Raw genomic sequence first — 10,140 nt, 5'->3', positions numbered from 1 at the left:
AACAATCCTGCATCAATACAATTGAGGGAGAAGTAATAAGAAACATTTATCATTCCGAAGGTTGTAACAAGTAATTTAAAAAATATTAATATGATTTGGATTCCAGATGTGTACCATTGGAAGAAAATAAGATGAAAAAGAAACCAACCTAAGAAATAATTACCTGAAGACTGAGGCGACATCTCCAGAGTCCAGACCCTTTTAGGGATCAAAGACCAAACTCTAAGTTCAAATGGTCCTAGAACAACCTACGAAAATGTTTCACCATTTTGTGTTATTTCAACTTGATTACTGGTGCACATATATGCATATATTCAAAATATTATTATCCAAACCCGCCACCCTTAGTAGTTATAAGGTACTATATATATGATCTTAAACATACCTTTGTTAAGTGTGAAAAGAGAGAGTGCCTAAGAGAGAGCACGCGCCGCAGAGAGAGAGGAAGCCTAATTGAAGACTTATAGGGTTTCATTAGGGCTTCTTTGCTTTGCTAGGCGAGTTTATATAGAAGAGTGGGTTGAAATGGGTGGAACATTGTTACTCGTTTTCAACATACCATAACAAAATAGCTGATCCAAATTCACTAAATATTGGGCGGGTTAACGGGTTTGAACTTTTTTTTTTTTACCACCGTTTCTTTGGTGTTCTCTCCATGCATCTCTTTTCTCCAATTGGGTCGGTCTATTTTGCAAAAAAAGTAGTTGTTGTCTTTTAACTAAAATGAATTTGTATTTTTCTTAATTGATCAAAAGTGATTTGAGGATTTTTTTTATGAAACTTTTCTTATTCCACTTCTAACTACCACAAATTATTTGAATTCAATTTTTTTATTTTTTGTATTTGTATTAGATTTTTTTATTTTTATTTTTTGTACAATGTTGAGTAAAATGCCTCAACTTTGTATTTTAGTTTGATGAGCTAAATGCATTTATTTTATCAATTGAATTTCTTTTTTTCTTAAGAATTTCAATGCAATACATTTTTTAAAGTACAAAGAGATTATCACGAGGAAACCCTTGATTGGAGATCACCCATCATTGACCCAACATTTATTTTTATAGGAAAACTACACTTGAGTAGATTTAAGAGTCTTAAATAACAAATCAGTCTATTTTTAAAGTTAATTTTTCAATTTAGTTGAGTTAGGTAAAATAATTACATATGTATTAAAAACTATTATTTAGGTCTAAAATATCCTCTAAACTCTCATTTCAAAATACCAAAACATCATTTCTAAATCAAATCATTCATTCATTCATTCATAAAATTTAAAAAAACAAGATTTTTGAGTTGACTTTCAACTTGACATTTTTGCTTATGGTATATATTACCAAAATAAATAAAATAAAAACAACATATATATATGGGTTCAAACCTGATTTTTTTAGGCACACACGGAGAGGAAGATTATGAAAAAACTAAATGGTTGCTTCAATAAATGGTACACCAACAATCATTTTTTATTTATTTAAAAAACAAGTGTATTTAATTGAGCCAAAACATTGATGATCATCTCAAGGCATTCACAACAGCAAAGATGATTTATATATTCTTGAGTTTAATTATATTTTCTTTTTTTGGGGACTAACCTTTGATTGTTTTGTGTGTGTGTGTGTGTGAAAGTTGCAGCACAAAAAAAGATTTTCAAGTAAAGAAATTATTTTAAGAAAATACTTGATTTAAGAGAAATAATTTTTAGTATTTTGGAGTAAGTGTTTAGAGGGCATTTTGGACCTTAACAATAGTTATTGATGTATATGTAATTATTTTATTTTATTCAACCAGAGTGAAAAATTAACTTTTAAAATAGACCATTTTGTTATTTAAGACTCCTAACTCTATGAAGTGTATTTTTTCATATTATATATATATATATATAGTATTTTTAATTAATTGCTTTGATTAATAGTCCAATTTTAGGAAATTTAACATATTTGACTCTTTTTTTTTTTTCTCATATACGTAAGTGAACAGTATAGGTGAGATGTCTTAGCTCCGAAAGTAAAAATAAAATAAAATAAAAGTCTTGGCTTGTATAATAAATTGATTAATTCTAAATTTGTTTCCCTCAACCACCGATTGATTCTTGGGTAGGACTGAAGTCCCTTGTTGAATGTCAAGTCAACTGATACTAAAAATGACTGTCGAGTCTCAACTTGTTGAATATTAAATGAAATGATACTAAAAGGTGCGCCGTGTCCTCCAAGTGGTAAAAAGACCAGACCTAAAGTGTCCACCACCATATTGATGATGGGTTGAATTACTCCCTCCCCTATAACTAACTTGTAACTATTGCCGGCTAAAAAAAAAATTTAATATGAGCTGATGCTAAAAATATGCAACTTGAATGAGTTAGGCACAAGTTTGAATGTGTTTTTAGATATCAGATATGCACCTTTACATATCCAAACACTAAGTGGCCCAACTCTGCTATAATTAGGAAACAAAAACGTTTACTAAAAACTAAGATGAATCTTCAAAGGAAGATGAAACCAACTTCAACCAACAAAAAACATTAGATCAAGATACAACTGAAACACGCGCAGCCGGAATAAACAATACAACGATAATCATGTCTGAAACCCCAAAAAAAAAAATGGCTTCCTTTAAAACCACATTCATCTTTGGAGTTCCGAGGACATTTTTTGATGCACAACCCGACTTAGCGGGGTGAGCCGGTAGCCCAGTTGGTAGAGGCACTCCTCTAAGAGCCCGACTCACCCCATCCTCATCCAACAAAGGGAAAAAGAAAACCTCACTTCGAGGTCATCAAATTTTCTAAACAAACTGAGAGGCGCTTAATTTCAGTCATCCGGCAACTGAAGGAGAGGCACTTTGTTCGTTGAAGGCAAGGCACTTCGTTTTCGTTTATGTCAACTGGAGGAGGGACGCTTCCTTTTGATTTTTTGTACAGGAGAGGGCTTCGTTTTTGTTGAAGGAGAGGCACCTCGTTTTCATTGAAGGAGAGGCGCTTCGTTTTCATTGAAGGAGAGGCATTTCGCTTCCTTTCTGTCAACTGAGAAAGAGGCGCTTTGTTTCCGTCAACTGAATGAGAGGCGTTTCGTCTGTTTCATTGTAAGTGTTTAACGTCTTTAAGGAGGGGCGTTTCGTCTGTCTCATTATAAGTGTTTAACGTCTTTAAATCCCTGAAAAATACAATAAATAAAAAGCATATATAAAATGGAATAGAAATATGGGTAAACCGAAATTAGAAGTAAAAATTTTAAAATGTGGGAAAAAAAAAAAAAAAAAATGATTTCTAAGGTGGAGGAAGATATAAATCATTTGGTACAAATCAAATTTCTAACTTCATCCTTTGCTCTTCGCATTTTTATGCGAACACTTATCTTTGATTATGGGCTTTGCTATTTGTAAGGGCGTAGAAATGGAGCCTCTCAACTTGCTTTTTAATACACAAATTAATTATGACCTAGTGAATCCAATTCCACACATGGAGAAATGGATGTGTGAGTTTTATTTTTATTATTTTTAGAGGGGGAATCATAAAAATATATATATATAACAAAAACCCTCGTCATACTGTCCACTCAACACCTCTGTACTACATTTTAAGTGTACAAGTCTGTGAGAGAAGACCTACAACATTGCTAGCCCGTTAGAAAATGATTGTTGGTGAGTTATGTATGTGGCATATGTCATATATGAGACCTAAGAACCCTAAGGCACCCCTTTTCCTCTTCCAAAAATATGCCTCACCATATCCAAACATATTTTAAATATATATATATATAGACGGGGACACAGACAAGAATTTATTTCAAGGGGCGCAATGTGCACGAAAAAAAAATAAATAAATCAAATTAAAAGTGCAGTAAAACAGCAAGCCAATAATAAAATAAAGTAACCAAGATTCAATTGCAGTGAAATTTAAAGAACAGGAGGGGACAAAAAAAAAAAAGACACAAAAAAATGTTATTGCACATACATCATATATAAGTACAAGTAAAAAAAAAAAAAATTAAGAGAAAAGAAGAAGAAGAAGAAGAAGAAAATAAAAAGAAAAGAAAATGAAAGAACATTGAAGGGGAAATTTAGGGTTAAGAAAGTGAAAGCAAAATTTTGAAGGGATCAAAGAAACTTGAAAAAACAAAAAAATAGAAGATAAAAAATAAATAAATAAAGAGTGAAGACAGATTTATGAAAAGGCTTAATTTTATAGGGAAATATGTAAAATTTTAAAAATTTATATACACTAAATTAACTATATATATAACTACATTGGCCCAAGGGGCATCTCTAAAAATAAGGAGCCACATTGGGCAAATGAATATGAGATATAAGAAAGTTGAAAAGAAAAATGTTCATACCTTAATATTTGTTGCAGCTCTGCCTTTAGGTCTCTTGCTGAACATTATCCACACAAAGGCGGTGAAAACTTTCACCCTCAAAAACACAAAGGCAATAATGAAAATTTGCTTTGGACTGGAATGTAGTTATATGAACTACATTATCAGCCATAAAGCAAAGATGTATATTGACCTTGAAAGGTTAAGAGATGTTACACCTGACAAAGCAAAGTAAGCCAACTTAAAATAGTTAGTATGCATATAAATTGACCGATACCACTAATTTCAAACTTTGAGGTAAAATTTTAATGTTTCTCGCATCTGGGCACTGATTTGTGAATTCCATTCAAAAATATCTCTGGTCGAGGCTGTGCACCCTGGATCAAAAAACATTGTAAATTCAACATTTCCCTTAAAATTAATTATCTTTAATTGCTATATTTCTTGTATTAGTTTTTTTCGCAAAATGTCAACCGGAACTGTTAACAAATCATAACAGAATTTCTAATAAAGGTATGAACCACATTATCAGATGATTACTTTTGGAAAGGTATGCTTCCACTATAATTAACGATGATTGTCTAACTCATATTTTCATCAATTTGTTTTATCAATAGTGGAAATGCTAACAGAAGGCTTTCGATTTTACAAACCAAAAAAGTACCACTCAACATATGATTAATCAAAAGAGAAAAAAAAAAAAAAATACCAATCTTCAAATTTCATGTGCAATAATGAGTCTTTCTCTATCTATACATATTAAGATGATAAGAGTTTGTTCTGGGTCTGCCTGATTTTTAATTTATTTATTGAAAACGTGCAGGGTGGAATTGTATCATACATATTGTATGCTATATGGGTAAGGAAATTCTGGTGTAAAGTGGGACCGTTGTAATTCAGTTGTTGCATAGATATATGATTTTCAAATGACTCGTTATCCACAACGTCCCAATATAATTTCTTATTCGCCCACATGTAAAATAAGAAGGTTAGCTATTGTATGAGTATGCAAATAAATTCCTAAAATTTCAAAGAGGAAGAGAGATTATGGCCCAATTCTATTATCCAACTACATAAACAATTGGAAATAAAGGAATTGAACCATAAAATCTATCCAATATGACTTCTGATATACGACTAAATAATCACAATCTTATAAATTATCAAATAATTCTAAATTTACCCCCAAAAAAATAGCAAAACATCCAATATTAGTTCCTAAACCAATATCAAAAGTTTTCAACTATTGTTCCTAAACCAATATCAAAAGTTTTCAACTATTGTTCCTAAACCAAAATTCACGTTCTTCAAGTGTTAAAGATGTTAATAAATCCTTTTTGCATTATATAATCAATGGCCTTGCAGCATATCAAAGAAAGTTATAAACTTTATGAAGTTGCCTTCACATAATTCTAATTCAAACTTAATTGAGAAAATACAAATAGCCTTATACTATTTTCAGTTTAACATTAAGAAAAGAATCAACAGTACTCTTCTTTTTTTCACAGAATCATTTAAGTTCCAAATCATTCCCTAAATGTTCTCTCACCTTTGCAACCATATTCACATGTCCATTTTCAAATTTGAAATTTCTATTTCCCATGCATATATCCACTTAATATCAAAGAGTGGTAAACAAAAGTGCCATTCAGACTCTCCATCATTTGCCATTATTTAATCCCGAATCAACAAATTTCAAATATGCATTTCTACACTTCAACCACTTTTGGCTATTTGAGGTTTGTAACAATGTCCCCACATTAAAGTCTTGATCCGTATTCATGTTTGGATAAATTATGAAGGAAAAAAAAGGAAATAATAGCATTCTTGTTTGAAAAAGGTAACATCGAGAAAAGAAAAGAAACCATTATAACCAATTTACAATGATACACTTTTGTATGATAGTGAAAGCTACCAAATCCAATAAGCACTCCCAAATAAAAAAATAAAAATAATGAACAATGAGTCATTAAAAGATTCAGTAAGAATGAATTTCAACATTGCTGTGTAATATTCATATGATGCCAACAAAGAAAAACGGGTACAAAGAAGACCAAAAAAGTAACAAAATTTTTGTAAGTTCACTTAAAACTTGTTTTTATTTTTATCTTCTATATGCTAAAGGCCATTACTTAGCTGGTCTTGGAGGAAAAGATTGGATATAGACTCAAAACTTTGGCAATGTTTTGCACAGGTGATTGCTCACAGACCTAACCTTCTAAATACAATTTCAAGCAATGATAAAACTAATTACACTATTTCATATTTTTATGAGTGAAGATGACGGACATGCTCTATCGAAACTTGTAGAAATCTCTATTAGTTAACTTTAATTAGAGTTCAACACATTTGACTTGGAAAATTTGTGTTAGGAATGATTAAGAGTGAAGGCATCAGGAAAATTTGTTTTGGTTTTCTTTAATGTTCATACTAAAAATATTTATTCATCAGGTTAGCTTTCGGGATGGTGATGAGTTGGTGTTAATGTAACTGAACTTCAAACTTGTACACGCGAAATCTGGTTAAATTGGATAGTGTGGAAAAGATTGGGTAGAATAAATTAAAAAAGTGAGAATTATATGCCCTAATGTCAAGATGGGATCCAAATGTTTCTAAATTTTTATTCTTTAAAATGTAAAGGTTATTTTCGGTATTATGAAAGTTTCACTTAAGTTGCTACCATTTCTCTCCAAATCTTCCCACTTGTGCAAGGATAGCAAATCCTTTTCTTTTTTTTTCTCTCTCCTGAATGATAAACTTAACATGAAAATCACCATCCCTCCCTTTCCTTTCCAATTCCATCAATCCAAACAAAGCCTTAGTAAATATCTTGCAACACTTGGTCTTTCCCCCAAAAGAAATTTTCATTTTGACAATATTTTAAAATTTTCATACAACTTTAAGAAATGTTATTTAATAGTAAATTAAAAAATCCAATGAAGCTACTAATTCAGAATGTTTCAAGTGTGCATTTGGGAATGAATGAAAGTGATACATACAATGTTAGAAATCAACTCATCAGAAGAAATTCAAAGATAGTGTATACTTGAATTCAAGTGATACAAATGAACGGATCAACCTCAATGCAAAGTTACACCCATGGAAAATGTCTTTTAATCTTAATGTGAATATGTTAACCGTCAAAGCAAAGTTACTTCTATGAAAAATGTATTTTAAAGGGACAAAACTAACTAAAGTGAATAATCAAAAGAATATCTGACGAAATCTTCACAACACTCGGCTGACACTATTTCAGTCTGATTTTGTAGATTGGTTTAGCACAACCCTACTCCCATAATGCATCCATACAAACACCATGTATCAAAAATAGGCAACCTAATCAAACAGGAAAAATACACATCACCAGTAACATACCTATTTTCCGACACTACTCAATCCAAAGAACGGGGATAGGTTGAAGAAACAGTCCTGCACCAATACAATTGAAGGAGAAGTCATAAGAAACATTTATTAGTCTTATTCTGAAGATTGTAAGATGTTATTTAGAACCTGTAGTAGAAGAGGTTGTTTGTAAGAAACTTAACAATTATGGAGATGGTGATTTAGACTCATGAATTCAAAATGTGTGCCATTAAATAAAATAGATGTTAACATAGGCAATCCAACAACTCTAGCAAAAAGAAAACAGTTACCCGAAGACTGAGGCGACATCTCCGGAGTCCAGACTCTTTAAGCCGGGATCAAAGCCCAAACCCTACGTCCAAAATACTGATAAACTGGTCCTGGGAATAACCTAGGAAAATGTTTCACCATTTTGTGTTATTCCAATAAAAAAAAAAAAAAGAGAATTTACTTGATTGAGATTGTATAATACAAAAGTGGGACTTGATTATTGGTGTACATATATGCATATATTAATTTTATAATCAAAATATTAGTATTCAAACCCACCAACCAGTCCACTGAGTTGAATTGTTAATCAAGTATTATATATAAGTAAAAAATTACATGAAGAAGCCACAAACCGGCTCAATCTAACAGCCCAATCTAGTAATCTAGTCATTGAACTAGATAGTTCGGTGAAAGTAAACAAGTTGGCTGACTACTCTCAACCACAAAAATAAGAGAGAATTGAGTGATAAATCTCCACCACAAAGGCAAGAGAGAGACATGATCGAGGAGATCGCTTCAGAGCGAATCCGGTGGTCTTGGTGGAGGATGAAGGACTTGTATTCATGTACTTTCTATCTTTCCTCCCTTTAACAAACTGCTTCAATTCATTGGGGAGAAATACCAATGACGCAGTCAATCCGTGGCACGAAATCCATCATCGAACTTGTTCAATGCGCCAAGAAGACAAGCAAAAACCTTTCTGGCAACAGTAGATGAGAAATCTACACCCATTTCAGAGTAGCAACCAGTCAACAACCTCAGGCATACCAAGGTTGTCAGGATCAAAGATCCGTCTATACGATCGGATCATAGTACGGTTGTACATATAGAAATTCACTAGTTAACATCATAATCATGCATTTGGGACAGCCTAAGTATATTTTTTCTGTGACTGAGAATTAAAGTGAGCTATTTATGATCTTAAACATACCTTTGTTTAGTGCGAAAAGATAGTGCCAAATAGAGAGCACGCGTGGTAGATGCGCCGGAGAGAGAGATGAAGCCGGATTGAAGACTTTTTCCGGAAACTTTTAAGGGCTTCTTTGCTTCGCTAGGCAAGTTTATATAGAAGAGTGGGGTGAAGGTGGGTTGAACATTGGTACCCGTTTTCAACAGAGCATGATAAAATAGGTGATCCAAATCCACTAAAAAATGGGCGGGTTAACGGGTTTGAACCTCCATCTCTTTGGCTTTCTCTCTCTACCGGATGAGAAAAGATAAGAAAAGAAAAGAAAAATAGGGTGTAAGTGTGTTTCACTGGGTCAAATGGAGACAAAAGAGAGGATAGGAAGAGACTGGTATCCCTCACTGTTCTCCATTTGCTTTCTCTCCAATTTTAATTAACCTTCACAAATCAATACACATATTTAATATTTCATTCAAGTCCCTGTTACATGCATCGTTGGAGTTTTATATCCCAATGCTCCATTGTTGTACACTGTAAAAAAAAATAGAGGTTATCCCATTTTACCATCTATGGTGGAAGATATCAAGGTCTGGCCTCTTTGGGGTGGTCCATTCATTAATATAAGAGAATAGGGTTTTAGTGGACAAGGTCTTATCTGATGCACTCTTTACCTTTTCTGCCTCGTTTCAAAAAATTTATTTGAAATGTGTTCGATATATCCATGATCAGCTTTCCAAGAATGTACACATATGGTATATATATACAATATATTAAGCATATTCTCACATTCTCACATTTTACGATATAGTCGTGATACTTTGTGAATCTAAATTAAATATAAATATGGTATCTGATCTTGCAAAAAAAAAAAATTATCAATGTCGTATACAAAAAAAATTGCAGTTCTCCAAGTTCATAAAAAGTAAAAGAAACAGTAAGTTACACAAAATCTTTCCCCAGTATAACAAGGCCTCATGCTCTTGCTTTGTGGAAAGGGGTAGGACACTAATTTGATTATAATCCTTTTTTTTTTTCTCATCTTTCTTATCCAAATTAGAACAACCATCCTTTTTTTTTTTTCTTTTTTTTTTCCTCCCCTTTTTATCTAAACATGAATAGAAATTATTACTATCTTTTTTTTTTCTTTTTTTTTTTTTTCTCTCCTAACTAATGGTATCATTCCTTAATTGATACATGTGCGTCTATCAATTCAACATACATTCAAGATATTTTATCAAACATGTAACGAAGAGATTCTCCCTATCTCTTGAACCAAATTCTTAGTGAAAA

The 10,140-nt window shown here is 32.1% G+C and overlaps 1 long non-coding RNA gene across 1 annotated transcript; it reads right to left on the bottom strand.

Moving 5' to 3' along the window:
• Positions 1–2,478: 2,478 nt before the first annotated feature.
• On the bottom strand, positions 2,479–9,093 carry LOC132313683 (uncharacterized). Its single transcript, XR_009483453.1, has 5 exons — positions 8,875–9,093; positions 7,964–8,064; positions 7,686–7,739; positions 4,332–4,528; positions 2,479–3,149 (listed from the first exon to the last, which is right to left on the bottom strand). It is a non-coding gene; the product is annotated as an uncharacterized LOC132313683 (long non-coding RNA).
• Positions 9,094–10,140: the final 1,047 nt, after the last annotated feature.

This window comes from Cornus florida, unplaced genomic scaffold (assembly GCF_030987335.1).
Source record: "Cornus florida cultivar Cherokee Brave unplaced genomic scaffold, ASM3098733v1 CherokeeBrave_3.0.0_Hap2_Chr06, whole genome shotgun sequence".
Classification (NCBI taxonomy): Eukaryota; Viridiplantae; Streptophyta; class Magnoliopsida; order Cornales; family Cornaceae; genus Cornus; species Cornus florida.
The sequence above is the reverse complement of the archived record's forward strand: the minus strand, read 5'-3'. Positions and strand labels throughout refer to the sequence as shown.